Source organism: Meleagris gallopavo, chromosome 1, assembly GCF_905368555.1.
Source record: "Meleagris gallopavo chromosome 1, MGAL_WU_HG_1.1, whole genome shotgun sequence".
Taxonomy (NCBI): domain Eukaryota; kingdom Metazoa; phylum Chordata; class Aves; order Galliformes; family Phasianidae; genus Meleagris; species Meleagris gallopavo.
Window position 1 is genome coordinate 184502678 of NC_139404.1, and position 17799 is coordinate 184520476.

The 17799-nt window shown below is 44.7% G+C and overlaps 1 protein-coding gene across 8 annotated transcripts in view; it reads right to left on the reverse strand.

Moving 5' to 3' along the window:
• FAT3 (FAT atypical cadherin 3) overlaps positions 1–17554 on the reverse strand; it is a 451950-nt gene extending 434396 nt beyond the window's left edge. For 7 of the 8 annotated variants that reach the window (XM_085216394.1, XM_085216393.1, XM_085216390.1 and 4 more), the window contains exon 1: positions 17347–17553. The gene's annotated coding sequence lies outside the window, so the exon portion shown is untranslated. Of the gene's footprint in view, positions 1–17346 lie in introns of all 8 variants that reach the window. The other variant, XM_085216395.1, reaches the window with a different exon arrangement.
• Positions 17555–17799: the final 245 nt, after the last annotated feature.

Below are 17799 nucleotides of genomic sequence, written 5' to 3' on the forward strand. Positions count from 1 at the left end.
CACTCCTAAGTCTTGCCTTATTTTCATTCAGTACTATGCCAAGCTCCAATTTAAGAAGGGCACCAAGCTTTCTCCTGCATAAACAGAAGTGAAGAACAACTTAAAAACAAATTACAAACCCAAAATGTTATTGCACTTTTCCTCTCTCGAGTCTAGCACTGCGCAGTTCAAAAAAAAAAGAAACAAAGTCTGGAACATTTCCACAATGAAAATATGTAAATTAATTACTCTCTTATGTTGATTGATGAAAGTTATTTTGGTTGAGAACAATGCAAGTCACCCGCAGTTTACAAAACAATATGTCAATAAAATGAGTTAGACCTGCTGAAGAAAATATTTGTTGTAGCCTACAGCTATTTTTGCACATGCATAACCTTGAATTACAGTTCTTAAGAAAAAAAAATACCACTTCCACATTCAGATTAGCAACTAGTAAGTTGAGACTTTCATTTCCTCGAGTACTAAGGAATCTATTAACGTAGCAGACAAAAATACACCAAAGAAGGTTAGAGAGCATATTATCATCCTTCATGATTCCAGCAAACGAGAAGTGACAAAACTTAAAAATTTACAGCAAAGGCTTTTTATCATGAAAATAAAAATGCTTCAAGGCATTAAGTGCTACTCTCTCAGCGTGTATTCCTCCCCTACCCCTCCTCACAACCTGGGAAGATTTGCATAAAGAAAGGAAAAAAAAAAAGCCTGTATGAAATATCACTACAAATAGCATCTCAACCTTCACAACACTTGCAGGATTTTCTGCTAGGGCCAACAGTAACTGCTGCTCCAGTCCAAAATGTCACATGCACAAAGCTCTTCCAAAAATCAGGATTACAAGTCAAGACACGGAGAGCAAAGGACCCCTCGAACAAGCCTGTACAAAAGGGACTGATGGGTTGGGGACCATCACAGAGAAGTGGATCAAGTTTCTTCTCAACATTTTAGGTGTGACATCTCCATAACTATCCCCAGGATACCAAGTGAGACTCCACAGTTTCAACAGCCCCAAGATGTGGGGAGGACAAGCTGGACCTTTGCATTGGTGAGGCCCTGGCACAGGATGCCCAGAGAGCTGTGGTGCCCCATCACTGGAGGTGCTCAAGGCCAGGCTGGATGGGTTCTGGGCAGCCTGAGCTGGTGGGGGGCAGTCCTGTCCATGGCAGAGGGTTGGGACTGGGTGGCTTTGAGATCCCTTCCAACTCAAGCCATTTTGTGATTCTGTGATTGAGGAGCTCAGCTCAGGGCATGAAGGTCTTGAACTCGAGATTTCCATAAAAATTAAAGGGCTTGCTTGTTTGCTCTTTTTCAGACTTGAGCAAACTAAAATGAGTCACAAGTATCAGAAAGCTTAAAATATGCAAATATGCACAGCAAAGAATCAAAACATTTACCCGACACCTGCTTGCTGGAGGATTCGATTCCTTCAACAAAATTCTCGGGTAACTCCCGGCTGAGCACCCAGCTTCTTGTCACCGTCTCAGCTTCTGGGAATGAAGGTTCTGGGATTTCTGTCAGAAAACTGTCTCCAAGGCCTATCTATTTCTTGTGTTAACTTTCAAGAGCGAGATGGAAGAAAACTGTGAAGTTTCACATTCCTCTCCAATCCAAGTTGCTGGAGAAAGCTCACTTTCTCACTTCCTCCCCTCCCTCCCCCCGAGCTTTTCCCTGAGATGGTGATACAGGAAATCAGTCTGTGCTCCCCAAAACCTGCAGCATCCCGTGTTACAGCCTTTCTGGAGAAAAACCCTGCATCACTGCACTGCTGCCAAGGGGAGCAGGGGGACATGTGCCAGCTCCCAGCCACAAAGCTCCCAGCATCAGCTGCAGAACAGACCGTGAGTCTTGCTAACTTCACTCTGCAGCTGCTAGAAAAAGTATTTCAGCTGCTGATCTGCATTACATTAAGTTGTTTCCCTAGAAACAGAAGTGATATTACAAATTCGAGTCTGAAAAAAAAAAAAAAATACATTTTGCAAAAGAAACATAGCACCTTTCTCTATGCCTTCCCCCCTTCCTCAACTTCTTAAAAAGCTTAAAACCCAATAACTGCAAAGAGAACCACAGAAAGCCTTCCAATTACAGACAAGCAGCAATTTCCAAGCACTAACAATACCTGTATCATACTGGACATCATACTGAGACCTAGCAAACTAACACAGATTTTGCAATGAGGCTGTATTATTCAGGTCCAATTAACAGTAGATGCAAAACTGAAATGAAATAAACACCACTTTATGCTAGCAGTCTTATTGAGTCTGTGATATTACCAAAGATCAAAAGAAGCATTTTAAGCAAGCTATTCTCGCCACAAAATAAATAAATACATTTTAATGAGAAGGAAAATATCCTGTGTGTCAAGACTTTGCAACCTGAATGTGGAGCAAGTCTGCCTGTCTGTAATGGAAAGAACACCTTAAAAACATGAGATTACTTAGAAATTTGCAACAATAGCATCTTAAAACTGGAGATGCAGGAAGAAAAGTAAACTAATATATATTCCATTTCTGCAGGATACATATTTTTCTTACTCATCTCCTCACAGACGGATATTACTTTAGCATAGGTGTATTATCTCTCCGTATTTCTATTTCCAGACAGAAATATTAAAAAATTGTATTAATCCAAGTCTGACTCAGAAACAGGAAAAAAGGGTTCCAAAAGTCACCTCCTCCTCCAAATTTGGACTAAGGCAGTATTTACCTGCTGCACTGTCAGAATGAGGATACCAAATCAGAAGATCCAATATTCTTAAATGGCAATGTGATGTGATGGGTTTTTTTCATGGCTTTTATAAAGATAAGGAAAGCACAGAGAAAAACTGTCAATCTCTTTAAAAAATGATAATAAAATAAAAACTTAGAAAGCTTACTCCAAAAATGAGTAAGTAAGACCACAGCTTATGACATACATTTTTACTATACAGAAAACTAGGACAGAAAAACAATCAAACCGTATTTGAGTTCACTCTGCATGCTGACTAGTTGAAGCCACAAAAGACAAAATCAGGAATGTGTGTTTGTGAACTACTAACTAAAGCCTTTGCTTTTGCACAAACACATTTCCATGCTTACAACACTAAAAATAAAAGAATAATTAAAAAAAAAAGAAACTGACACAGGAGTATCCAGCCTGAAGAAGCTAATGCTGTGTGAGAGCAGTGATGGCTGAATGCCCCACCCCAGGCTGAAAACATAGCATTGATGAAAAGATGGAGGAAAAGGAAAAAGGAAGAGGCACATCCTTCTTACTGTGAATTCATTTCAACCAACCAAGCCAGTGAGACACAAAAATAAGAGACTTAAAAACATCAAGTTTATTTTGAGAGTCAGCTGTGCAAAAATTAGAACCCAGAGGCAAATGAGCCACATCTACTCTTCTACTCATTTATATAATTTACAACTTGTATTAATTTATCCTACCACTCCTATGGATTCACTTAGTAACTTAAAGAACACTGAATTTATCTTTTAGTCCTAGTCATGTGCTGGCCTAACTTTGATTATCTCTACACAGAATCACAGTCATTAAGGTTGGAAAAGACCACTAAGATCATCAAGTCCAACCATCAGCCCATCCTCATCATGCCCACTCACCATGGCTCTCAATGCCACATCTACACATTCCTCAAACACCCCCGTGGATGGTAGGTGACCCCACTACCTCTCTGGGCAGCCTGAGCAAGTATCTGGTCACTCTTTTGGAGAAGAAATCTTTCCTAGCATCGAACCTGAGCCTCCCCTGGTGCAACTTAAGGCCATTCCCTCTTGTCCTGTCGCTGTTACCTGGGAGAAGAGGCCAACCCCCACCTCACCACAGCTTCCTCTGAAGGCATTGTAGAGAGCATTAAGGTCTCCCCTGAGCCTTCTCTTCTAGAGACTGAAAATCCCATTTCCCTCAGCCACTCCCCATAAGACTTGTGGTCCAAATCCTTCACAGCTTCATCGCCCTTCTCTGGACACGTTCCAGCACCTCAATGTCTTTCTTGTAGTGCAGCTGATTCCACCATACAACTGTAATAAATGAAAAATGATTTCTTATCCCAAACTATCTGCTCCAATAACATAATCCTGTAATGCAATAAGAAAATATTTTACTATGCCCCTTTATTTCTGCATCACTATTTTTACATTCCTCTAGAAGACTCTAGAAATTGTTTGCTTAACTTAGTTAGCCCAGGAAATAACAGGTGTCTCAGTTAATTTATTTTGAGTTCTTGTAATTTGGCATCTGAGCCCACAGAGACATTACTTTGTTGTCATCCTCATTCACTTTCCGCTTTGTTAGCATCTAAAGAAATCAATGCCATGCAGCACTTCATTTTCATAACTTCATCTTCTTTCAACCTAGATCTTCCTAAATGTAGAAACTGAACAGTACATAGCTTGCTGTCTCCCTAGGCTTTAATTATATTTATAAATAAATAAGCAAACTCATGAGTATGCTTGTTAATTCAGTGCATGAATACAATCCTTATTAAAGTATCCCATTCAAGTTTATCAAAGTTTTTTTAAGCCGTATGAACAGCTGCAGGTTTTGATGAGCAGATTACTCTCTCCTTGTTACTCCTTTTCCATTTTGTGCCCTAAAGAATGGGAAAAAATGTCCAGAAAAGTTGGAAAATGGAAGAATTGCACTCTCCATTTTTTACACGGTTGTGTTTAGGGTTTTTACCAAAGCAACCAAACAAAAATAAGTAAAACCTTAGTGCTTCCACAGCACTTTCAGAATAACAGCTGGCTCAGGTATTCTCAAGCAGTGCTGCTCAGACTCTCCAGGATCCTGCAGCTTTGCAGCCAACATGTATCAAAGCCTGAGCTGTGTTTCCTGCAGCATCCCGTCCCCTTCAATAGCAGCCCCATTTCATGGTACTTCCCCAGGCTGAAATATTACTATTTTAGTCCCTCACTTAACAGCAGTCTGCATAAAGATAAGTTAAAAAAATTTCTTCCTGTAAAAGGACTGTTAATACTAATAGATTTGATTCTTTTTTCATACTGACATGTCCATATTCAGAACCATGCGTTGTTTTCCTCTTCCATTATCCCAGGATGTTCCCAGAAAACAGATACAGTTACCCCCCCAGTAATCTTTCTGACAATACCCTGCATGATCCCCAAACATCCCATGATGATCACTGACTCCTTTCAAGTCCTTAAAACCTCATGAGCCAGAACTTCGCTCATAACCACGTAACCAAATAATGAGGTTCTCTGCAAAACAGAGCATGAGAACGCTCCCATTTTGCCCTGCCAAACTCCAGCCTTTTTCAGCGACCTCCTCATTATGTGCAAAATAATTGGACTCCAACCCTTGTGTTCATAGGAGAAAGGCAATGGGTGCTTTACTCACCCAGCACACAGATGGCTTTCTGAGAATGGGGCACCCCAGTGCCTGCCCTGGGACCACAGCTCCCACCATACACACAGCAGCACCCTGGCTCTACACGGGACACACACAGAGATGCTGTCTTGTGCCAAGGTCAGCAATCACATGCACTACACAGAGCAATCATGTACGGCCTCAATTCATCTGCTCTAGTCCCTCCATCCATGAAACCCAAAGACAACAGGTTTGGCAAGCTCTGCGTGGGAATGCAGGACTGACACCAGCTCAAAATCAGAGTGTAAGATGCTTTCTGCAGTTTTGATTATGTATCCACATGAGCAGCTCCTGACTGAATCACTGTCTCTGCTTCAGCATCTTCTTTGCAGCCTCACTGGGTGAGAACTACAAGTCTGTCTGTGGTCTCTCTCAGCTCACTGACCTACTTACTACTACAAAGGCAGACATTAATGGACTTCTTTTAACTTCTGCTAATTCTTTCTTTCTAACCACTGCTTCCCAAATACAGACCACCTGGAAGTTAAATGTGCTTAGTACTGTCAAGATCTTCGGTCCAAAAACTACTTTCCCAAAAAACAACAGCCCCATGCTCCCAATAGCAGATATCTTCAGCGAGGTACATTAGCAGCTGCTGACCACCCATGAACTGGGATCAGGCCTGAAGTTCACAGAGGACTCCAGACTACCTTAAAGTCTAGACCAAGTTTCTATTTTCTCTGTAGAATTACAATTTAATTACTTTTAATTTTTATGCTTTTATTAAGTGTCTCTTATAGAAAAGCGAAGAATGGGAGGGAAATCTTGAGTTAAATCAGCACATGCACTTTGCTAAGCAGCATGATCTTCATTTTGCTACCATGATGGAGCTGGGCCTGGATTGCACGAAGCACAGCAGAGGACAGAGCTAAGGCTTGCCCCATGTAGGGACTCAGGAGCTACAAGGCAATAAACTGAGATTTCGTCTTCTTTTCCATCTTCCCTTACACATTCCTTTTTTCCCTTGTGTATTCCCTGCTACACACATACATACACGCTCTGCACAATGAAAAGTCCAAGACAGAGCTGAACAAATAGCAGATAGCACTGGAACAGGCTGCCCAAGTGGATGCCCTGTCCCTGGAGACACTCAAGATCAGGCTGGATGGGTCTCCTGAGTACCTGATCAAGTTGTAGGTGTCCCTGCCCACTGCAGGAGAGTTAGACGAGATGACCCTTAGTGGTCCCTTCCAACTCAAACGATTCTCTGATTCTATGAAATATATAATAAAGACAAGAGGAAGAAGAGACACAAAAGGCTGAAATCACAGAGATGGCAGCTAATTCTCAATTCCAGCAGAGCAGGGTTAGCAGAAGAAAATGGTGGCAGAAAAAAAGGGAGCCAAAAATATCCATCACCCATCCCTAAGTCCTTCTTATCCTATGCAAAACCAACAAGCATGTTAGACATTGGTAAGAATGTTATATAAGGAAATGGTACATCAATTATTTTATATTTACTAAAATGGGAGTGGGTGAAGATACTGTTCTTCCTTGTGAAGCATTTTGAGATTTACAAGTGAAAAAAAGAAGTGTTTGTGAACTGAAGCTGAATCCCCCCCACATGAGTGCAGTGGAGCCTCCTGAAGGCTGTGAGCTGTGAGCCCATACAGACAGCAGCAGCTCAGGGCAGGTTAGCAGCACCTCAACACATTATCAGTCATTCCTATCAGACTGTTCCATAAACATCCTCCTTCTAAAGAAGATGTCTTCTGAACCATCCACATGCCAGATACCACGTCACATGAAATCTTTTCTTAGAACTCATTAGAGAGAGTCTTAATGCTCACAGCAGCACCCAACGAGAAGGATGGAAAGATAAAACCAACTAGCCAAATCTCTCTTAAGAAATACACCCAAAGTGAACCCATCTTGGCTGTTTTCATAGAATTTCAGCCCTATGACAGACATCTGAAAGGAAGATGCTCTCAAAGACTTCATTTTTTCTTCGGATGTGAAACCATGAAACTGATTTTAATATCACATCTTTGATCAAATGCCATGCCACAGGCAGCTCTGGTTCTAGAAAGCTGTTTTGATAGACCTAGAGATCAATATTACTGCAGATAAAACTACTCTAAAATCCAGAAATTAGCTGTCACTCCTGTTACAATCAGAAGTGTGTAACAACAGAGGCCTTAAATTACAGCCCAGGCTTACGTTTTTATATATTTGTTATAGTTACCCCTGGATACTTTGCTGTGAAACTTGATCAGTGTGTTGATATATGCAGAGATTAAGTCATCCCGTCTCCACTGGCAGAGAAATGTGCACTCACAAGAAGAAGTCACTATTCCTTTTGTCCAAAATCCAAAGAATTCTAATCTCAGCTTCATTGCGGTGGATTGAAAACGACTCCATGAACGCCAAGAACGACTTAGCTGAGAGGACAGTACAAACCGGGACTTCTGCTAACCTCCAGCAACACATGTCAGTACAATAAAAACAGCCCACGCACCAAATGCACCCTGAAGGTGGCCAGCCCTATTATGGATAACTTTACAATCACGTAAGAGCAGCATTATTTGAACTCTGCAAGGATACACCACAAGAACAGCCACACTCCTCAGCACACACACGCTGTAAATGAACTCCCACTCCACACAGAGTAATGATCTACATAATTTGTATTTAATGATTCCTACTAAAGCCAGTGCATGTCTCCATAGAGCCCCTAAAAGGCATTTGCAAGAGTGGTTGTGAGCATAGCATGCTTCACAGCCGTGGCAAGAGCCATGCATGTCCTGTCTTCTCCACATAGTGAGCCCCCAGCTGCCCCAAGGGACCAGCAACCAACAAATATATTCAGGTTCACAAGCTCCTCATTCAGTGGAGGGCTGACCTCTGCCTGGTAGACGGCAATTTTTGTCCTGATGGCAGCGTCAGAGCAGCCCTCAAGATGCAGGTTTGGCATACACAGCAGAGCTACTCAAATGAGTAATGCTCCTGAGACTCCAAGCAATGCAACAGTCAGGTGACAAACGACTTCTACTGTAAAAGGCTTTTCTACACCCCCACGTAGATGGGGAATGCCTCACTGTAGCTGGGCACCAGGAGAAAAGAGCGTGTAGGAGATGAAAAGCAGCAGAAATGAAAAAGGTGGGCAGCCTAACACCTTGCAGGGTGTACACTGAGAACTGACTGAGATGGATCTGTTACATCTGCAGGGTGAAGGAACGCCACATTCATTCCATAAACACTTTGGCTAAAAAATACTTACACAACAGAGAAATTATGAAGCCAAAAGGATATATCTTAACAGAGTTACAGTGAGAAGTGATGTGAATTTCTGCAATAAACATGCTCTTTTGGCCTTTCTCTGCCTATCACAATAATACTTATTCAAAGCTTCTGGGAATAGGCAGTAAAATTCCTTTTATTGTTATTATTACCCTCTTCTGCAGAGAAAACAATAAAACAGTAACAGAAAGGAAGAGACATGCACAAAGTTACTGACACTTTTATAAAAGTGAGAAATTAAAATCTGGTTTGCTCTCAGCAAGGTCCTTTGCACACCACTGTTTCCCAGAATCTCTGCGCAGACAGTTTCTGCTTGCATATACAGTCAGCTGATGAGAGGCTAAGTATGAAAGCACACTAAGGATTTCCCCCTAAGCACACCAAATAAAATCATTTACTATGTCATTTTAGCCATGCTAAAAATGTCAAGTATTTAAGAGAGCTTAAAAAAAAAAAATCTTTAAAGACTTATAGGGGCAAAACTCTTTCTGCATCTTCCCCTCTATCACCTTCACCACGCAGGTACCTGGTGAGGCACTGGCACAGGCTGCCCAGAGAGATGGTGGATGGCCCATCCTTGGAGATGCTCAGGGTCAGACAGAACAGGGCTCTGAGCACTGAGTAGGTGCCCCTGTTCAGTGCAGGGGAGTTGGACTAGATGGTCTTTAAGGGTCCCTTCCAAATAAAACAATTCTATGATTCTATACCTAGCATATTCTAACATCCCAAAAATTCCAGGTTCCTTTCCTCAGTCACTACCACCAGGAACCAGCATCCTCCCACCACCCCTCTGCCCAGCCTTTGTACCTCAAAGCTTTTAACCCATGCCCAGACAAGGTAGTACCATCTATGTAGTCCATATTTAACTTGGAATCCTCTCTCCTCCCTTCCATTTTCTCCTTTGTCTTCCTACACCTCCATCACACTTGAAAAAGTCAACAGTGGGACAACCAATACTTGGTGATGCTCAAGAATCATTTTAGCTGTCACCAGACAGCTCCAAACTGAGGGGAACAACATAGGAGAAGATGTAGATGAAGACTGTGAGAATATCTGAGGAATAAGACAAGAAAGGGAAAAACTGACAAAGGAAAGAGAAAAACTGACAAAACTGTACATCCTGGTGTCTTAAGATAGACTGCAGGCCTTTCCTGGTGTAAACTGGCTCAAAGACAAACCACAGCCAAAAGCACACACTGGAGAGAGCCAACCCCAAGGCCTTTCAGCAGCATATATCCCCAGTCTCACAATACAGCTGCAAAAGCACACAGGGTATTTGCTCGTACTCCTAACAATCTGTATCAAAATGCTTCTTAGTAACACAATAAACCACACCAAAGGAGCCTTGTGGGCATCTTTAAATATTCCCTGCACCACTCATGTGAGGTAACAGCCTCCCAGCCAGACGTGGATGTGGGCCAGCAGACATTCGTGAGGCAGCACCGTCCCAAGCACCAGAGGTGATCCAAAGCTCACACATCGTTTGGAGAGAGTTTTGTCTCCACATCACAGGTCAAGAGCAAGATTTTAGAACCGGCCTGCTCCATAACAATTCACATGACGCTGGTGTCCAGAAACACCAAAAGAATCCCAAAGCCAGGTCTATCTGAAAAGGACAGTGGGACCCTGCACAGGTTGCGGATGAGAGCAGAAACTAAAATGCTAGAAACCCCTCTCTCTGTGTACAGAGCAACAGCTAAATCTTGCTGAAATCCAGGATCTTTGATCCAAAACCAGCCTCCAGGATCCCTGATGCCTTTGTAGCTGCCCCTCATCTCCACTTTATGTTAATCACACTGAAGCTAGGCTGGATGTGGCTCTGGGCAGCCTGGTCTGGTGTCCCTGCACATAGCAAGGGGGTTGACAATAGATGATCATTGTGGTCCTTTTCAACCCAGGCCATTCTATGATTCTGTGATTCCATGATTAAGCCTCTTGGCCACTGTGAAGTAGCAGCTGCTTTTTCACTCTGTTTGCATCCAGACCCTGAAAACCTCCAGCTTAAGATAATAGTAATAATTATTGTTGTTCTTTCCCATCTTGTGTTCTGTGCCAGAGGAACGTTTCCTTCTGGGTGGCACACACACTTTATCTAGACCAGAGGACTACAGTACTATGGACACCCACCATCAAGGGCAAAGCAAGAACAGAAAGTGGCGTTTTATCCAAGGAACAAAGGAAAAGGCTGGACTTTTCCAAAAGAAACCAGCAATTAGGTACCCTAGAAGATGCTAACTGTGAAAAGTGGTGCTTGAATTTTGGCTAAGAAAACATCATAGCAAGCCTCAGGGAAAAAAAACAAGCCCACGTAAACTCTCAGCTCTGGATTTATTGACTGCCAGCATATCCATCATATGCATTGCACTGCAGTGAAAATCCATAAAGATAGGTCATCCCAATGAAACGCAAGCTGGCAACTCCACACTGCATTTGATCACATCACAGTGATGCATCCATGTAAGCAGTCACTTAACTCATCTGACCACTGCACGAGCTGCTGCTACTTAATGCCGCTTGGAGGATACAAGCAGAATTTTAAACACTATATTTCTAAAAATATAAACACAACTACAACACCCCAGACATGTAAATGTCAAAATTATTAAACAATTATTTAAGAACGAAGTCAACAAGTGATTTCATCCTGTGGCAGAACATAGAGGCATCCTCTTAAGACTACTGGATGCCATGATTTGTTTAAGCAATATGGGACGTAATCATTTCTAATACTGAAAAGAACGTAACGTGTCTGATAGCAAAACTGACATTTATACCGTCATTATATGCACTTGTCACTAAATTTAAACTGCATTATCATGTGAAGTGCTCAGATGGTTTGAAGGCAGAAGAGTGATGTATGATCAATGTTATTTAGGAATATTAATAAGCTCCTTTATTTTAAAAGGGGAAACATTAATAGTTGTTCTGAAGAGGGCTCACTTTTAACCTTCAACAACACTCAGTGGTTGCAATTTTTATCAGACTGCTTGGATTTTGATTTAGTTCAAGTCCTGAAGCCACAATTAAACTTGCAGCTACCTTTTCTCACTAGGCTTCCTCCAACAGCTGGAATAAGCTTTGAAGTCTGCAGAGACACAAGAGAAATGTTATTTACAGCCCATGTGTACAATACAAGCAGAGACAAGTCGTGTTGTGCACTTCCGAGGCTGGTGACAGACCATTTCTCACCAGCTCTACAGGAAGTCACTGAAACTATTTTCCCCTGCTCAGAAGCTCCACGGGCTTAAAAGGTGGAAATGCTGCAAGACTGAATCTTAAGAAGCATCCAGAATGTCCAAAAACCAATTCTCATCATCAGCATTTAAGCCCACCACTGGCTCCTCTGCAGACAGAAGTGATCCAGCTCCATCTGTTGAAATCCAATAGCCTGGAAAGCCTGATGTATATCCAGACAAGACACTAAACCCATCTAATAAATAAATAAATAATCTCAAAGGTGCACTTTCAGTAAGAGGGAAACTCCCTCTGACACCCAGGAAGAGAGGGAGGAGGACTTCGGACCACAGGAGATGAGGACATGACTTACTTAGAGATATGGTTTAGTGGGCAACATTGGTGGTAGGTGGATGGTTGGACTAGATGATCTTAGAGGTCTTTTCCAACCTTAATGATTCTGTGACTCTATGAGATAGGCCACATGATGTCACTCCTCTGCAGGCAGCTCTCCAGTCAAAGGATGCTGCTGTGGTCTCCAAAGGAATACACAATAACCAAGGCAACACTCCGTGATGTCAAAGGGAGTCATGCTCATGGACTGACAGCCAAACAATTAATACAGGCGGCATCTGGAGGAAAAAAATAAAATATTGTGTTCTCCCAGGCAAAGCCACTGGTGTTTTCTGTCTGTGTTAACTTGCTGTCAGTGCCTGCGGGGTCTGAACTTTGATTAACTGTGGATGACTGGTAGTGCAGACACAGACATGTTTAGGTAGAATTATCGTAGTAACCAGGCTCATACACCAAGAATGACAGAAAAATCAACAACAGCTCAATAAGATAACAGAGAATTTTCCAACACAAACCGCTACACCACTCACGCCAAGGACTGTTCTTGGTGTAGGGAAAGACCAGTGTTAATGTTGCTACAAACACCTTTTCAACCAAAGTGACTCTTTATTTGACCAGTTTAGTGTGTGGTGAAGCAAAAGTCAAGCTAAGGACACTACAGCTCTCAAATCACCACACATTGCACCTACTGGCCCAGGACTCAGCCAGCCCTGCCTCCAGCTCCCAGCTCAGCTCTGCAGACCAAGCACTGAACAGAATACAGTCCTTAGAGCTTAGACAACATGAAGAGGGAAGGATATTAATGGTTTTGTTCAAGTCTTTGATCTGCACTTAAAAAAAAATCACAAAGCAGCCCAGCAGAACTCTTCTGTTCCGTTCTCACAGCACTGTCCTCTTTTGCATCCTGACAGTCCCAACTCTGCCCAAACCTAATAGCTCATCCACATTTCAGCACTACTGGCTCTGATTTGATGTCCATTACAGTATCAGTACAACTATCTGAAAGGTTGTAGCAAGGTGGGGCTCTTCTCCCAGGTAACAGCAATAGGATGAGAGGGAATGGCCTCAAGTTGCATCAGGGGAGGTTCAGGTTGGATATGAGGAAAAATTTCTTCTCAGAAAGAGTGGTGAGGCATTGGCACAGGCTGCCCAGGGATGTGGTGCAGTCACCTTCTCTGGACATGTTCAAGAACCGTGGAGATGTGGCACTGAGGGACGTGATGAGTGGGCATGGTGGGGATGGATTGATGGTTGGACATGGTGATCTTAGTGGTCTTTTCCAACCTTAATGATTCTATGATTCTAAATGTGCTCATCTAAATGAAATGAGAATTGGGAATGTTTTAGTTAAGATCTGTAAATTCTCAAAGAAAACAAGCTGAGAGACACTAACAAGCTGTACTTTATAACTGTTTAATATATCCTCTTTATGTAAGTCTCTTTCACTAAGGACAAAGATGCATATGGAACACAAGCTACCTGCTGTCATGTTTGCTTATATTTTATTTTTTTTTGTCATCCTACATGAACAAAATGCCTGTAAGTCTGGGGATGAATGCATGGTTGAAGACTGCAAAGCCCCCCAAAATCATCTGCACTGGAACTACGGACACCAAAGTGTTCCGACAGTAAAGTGTTTTGTTTGAAAAATAAATAAATAAAGACAGATCCAAATACCCCCGTCCCAGTCAATATCTTTGTTGTACATCAGCAAATCTTCTCATATGCCACTGAAAATAATAAACTGAAAGAAGGCATTCTGTTTGATTCAGTCGTTCTGTTCCTACTGAAAAGACCATTTCTACTACACAGACCCAACCTGGACTAGTTTTCAGCCAGAACTGATTAAACACAAATTCTGATATGCTGCACCACACATCTTCCACGTAGTGAAAGAAGTATCAAACACCTCTCATTTGTCACTGTCATTTAATACAAAACATTGATCTGGTTGCAGGGTATACGAAGTGTCTCAGAATAGCTCTCCACCTGCACAGAAAAAGCTCCATGTGCATGGGGCTAAGAAGGGTTGAATTAATGAATACACTGCTGCTGCACACACTGAATGCCCATCACTAAGCTGATAATTTGCAGATGCAGAAGTGAGAATGCCCCAAATGCAACCACCGTTGCACTCCCTGCATAATCCTATCAATTGGATCTTTCTGGGTTCTGACTGCAACCTGGGTCGTGGGCAAAGGGACCGTCAATGTATGTCAACATTTACTTTCACTCCTATTTGCTCAAAAACACCATGCTTGTGCAAGGCACAGAGTGACACTTGAAGAGACAGACACCACCACACAAACAGCAACAGGCTGAGAGGCAGTCAAAAAGCAATAGCTTCCCTAGAGCACTCCAGGATTACCAAGGAGAAGAGAGGACTGCTTCTGGATGGAAGTTCTGCCGATTGTCATCTATCGCAAAATTCCCACTGAAGCCAAAATAGACAGGATTTCACCTCTCCACAGCAGTGCTGACTCCCTGCCCTGGTACTCCCAACCAGAACTGTCAGAGTGGCACCAGTGCCTGCAGCTTTCATGCTGGGAGCACAAGGAGCAATCATGGCACAGGAGAAATCGTGCAACCCATGGAACCCTTCATATAAGCAATCAAAGGCTTCACCAGGCAGTGGAAACCTAAGGGCATTTCCAAAACGCACAAGATTCCAACCTGCAGCCAGAAGTAGGGCATTAAGCACTGGCACACCTTGCTAAAAGAAGTAGGTCCTGGTGCTTCGCAGGCTGGGTGAATTGGTGTAGCTGTGTAGCTGTGGGCATGAAGACACTGGAATGGGTTGATTTGGTCTAGTACGCATACATGACAATCACTAGTTGGGTCTTTTCTGGAGGTAGAATGGCCAATATGGTTTGAGTACAGGAAAACAGGAATGGGCTGTCCAGGGAGATGGTGGGGTCACTGTCTCCGAAGGTGTTCAAGAACCACAGAGATGTGGCGCTGAGGGATGTGGTGAGTGGGTATGGTGGGGATGGGCTGATGACTCGATGATCTTAATGGTCTTTTCAAACCTTAATGACTCTATGCCTTTCTATGATACTAAACCTTCTCCATACCAGCTTTCTGTCCTTCAGAACCTGACTGTAAACACAAGCATTATGAGTGCAGCTGGCATGTGTCAGAAGGCATTCAAGAATTCAGCACAGAAATACATCTGTAGGGGAACAGCAGTTATAAACTGCTCCTAACAGGCAGCTGCTGAAAACCCCAACTCAGTCCTAATTGCTCACTTTATTCTATTGGACAGAATCCATCAGCCAGGATGCATCAGGTCAGCAAAGAACAACTTCATAACTTCATGGCAACAGAATAACCTGATGCCTTCATGTCAGGCACTGCAGGAAGCAGGGAGAATGGGGGTAACACCATATAGAGATATATGCATGATAACCACCAGGTAACATTGCATGCGGTTCACAGAGCATCCCGTGTACTGCCAACACACAGGTACGGGGTGCAATTGTTACAAGCAAACAAGATACTGCATTAAGAATCAAGCTTAAAAAGAGGAAAAAAAAAAACACAAAAGAGCAGAAGTGAGGAAGCAAAGAACGAGCATGACTGCTGCACCGCCAACCTGCATTTCCTACAGCACGAGCACCACCCAAGGACCAGGCAGAGGATGTCCCCGCTCCCAGCCTTGCAGTGCCTGCTCCTACCTGGCTCTCAGTGGGACTCCGGAGCTTTCTGGGTGTGGAGCTCACAGCTGTGAGCCCTTTCCCAGGCAGGCTGACTCCAGAGGGATCGTTCCTCTTCTCCCCGTGTTTGCCACCAAGTCCTTTCCAAGCCACAAAAGTAACTTTTCGTTCAGCTGGAGGATGAGCTCTCTGTGTGTCGGCAGGAAAGGAAGGAAAAAGCAGCCGGGACCTGGCCAGGCTGTTTGCCAGCCTTTGCTCTCCCAAATAACCCTCTGCACAACAGTTCCAGACCAGGAGCAAGCACCCAGCACAAGAGCCTGCCTCAGTGGTTAGGGAACAGTGTGGTACTCCGCATCGCTCACATCGCCCTCTCTTGCTTCTTTTGCTGAGAACTCAGAGCAGATTTCCTTAAGAAAAGCATCTGCTACACGAGTGACAAGTTAAAACGCCTCTGCGTGGGGAAAGGATAGGATTTTCCTTTCCATCTGCTGGACAGAGATTGGTTAAGGACTCACAATCCGAACTGCACACCTCTCTCAGCCTGTCAGAGGAAATCACCAGTCAGAGGAGAGCATCCATCCCCATCAGCCCCTTCCTTTAACCAACACCAAGGCTGTGGTGCCTCTGCCGGGATCCCAGCACCGACTTCCCTTTATGTCCCATTCACAGGCGTTTATTTTAATTGGATCTGAGACTACGGACACTCAGCAACCCTTAATCCTCCCAACCACAACACAAGGGCATGAACAATAACACCACACACACACACACAAAAAAAAAGGAATAGACGATAAGATGCTCACTGACACATTTCTCAGGGCAGCGCGGCTCTCTTTTTTCCTCCCGCAAATAATCCGGTGGGGTTCCAGAAGTGGCCGAGGAGCGGAGTTCCTTCCACACCACAACTCCGGCGCTGCGAGAGACGCGTTCAGCCCGTGCCCGGCAGCAGCGCGGTCCTCCCCGGCTGTCCCCACACATCCACGCTCGGTGAGTGCCCCGAGCTGCTGCCGGGACGGGGACGCTCCCGGTTCTGCCCCGCACAGCCGAGGGCACGGAGGGCGGAGAGCCCTCGGGGAGGAACGAAGCGAGCAAAATGCGAGCAGAGGAACATCCTTCTCCTTCCCCAACCCCAGCAGCTGCAGCCACAATCCCCCGGGCTCGGCCGGGAGCAACTGCAGCTGAAGAGCAGCGACAGGCACACACGCACACACAGATCTATCTATCTATCTAAATAAACCAGGCAGAAAGAAGGTAAAAATTAAAAAACGACGAGGAAAATAAATAAAAAAAAAAGTAATACAATTACATTAACACACATTCATATATTCATAATAAAACGGAAAGATTTAAAATAATGAAAGAACTCCCGCCCGCACGGAAGCAAAGCGCGGGGGCAGCGGCCGCACCTCACTAACGGAGCGGGGCCGCAGCCGCCCCTCCCCGCGGCCGGACCTCCCCCGCCCGGCGGCCCCGCGCCCGCTGCCCCCGCGCCGAAAGTTTGGCCGCGCTCCGCCCGCCGCTCCCGCAGCCCCGCGCTACGCACCGTGCGGCTCAGCTGCCCCGCGGCGTGCCGCTGCCGGGATCCATGCGGGAGGCTGCAGCGGGAACTCCGTGCCGGAGGGTTGCGGCGGGAGGAAGAAGACGACGACGAAGTGGAGGAGGAGGAGGAGGTGGTGGAGATGGTGGAGGAGGAGGGGGCCGAGCCCGGCCGGGCGCGGCGTGGAACACAGCGCAGCGCTGCCTGCCGGGAGCGCAGCCCGGCCCGCGGGGAGGGACCGTGCCCACCCCCGCCCGCCCATCCATCCACCCACCCGTGGAGCCGACGGGTCTCCCCCGTTCCCCGAGGGATCGGAGAGCGGTGTTCCCCCCCCCCCCCTTCCCAGTCCTCCCACCCCGGGCACGGCTGCAACTTGCCTGCGAGTCCCGGTGCCTGAGATGTGCAAGTGCTGCTGGAGGTGCACCTGTCCGAAGGGCTGCTCGCTTCGCTTTCCCAGCG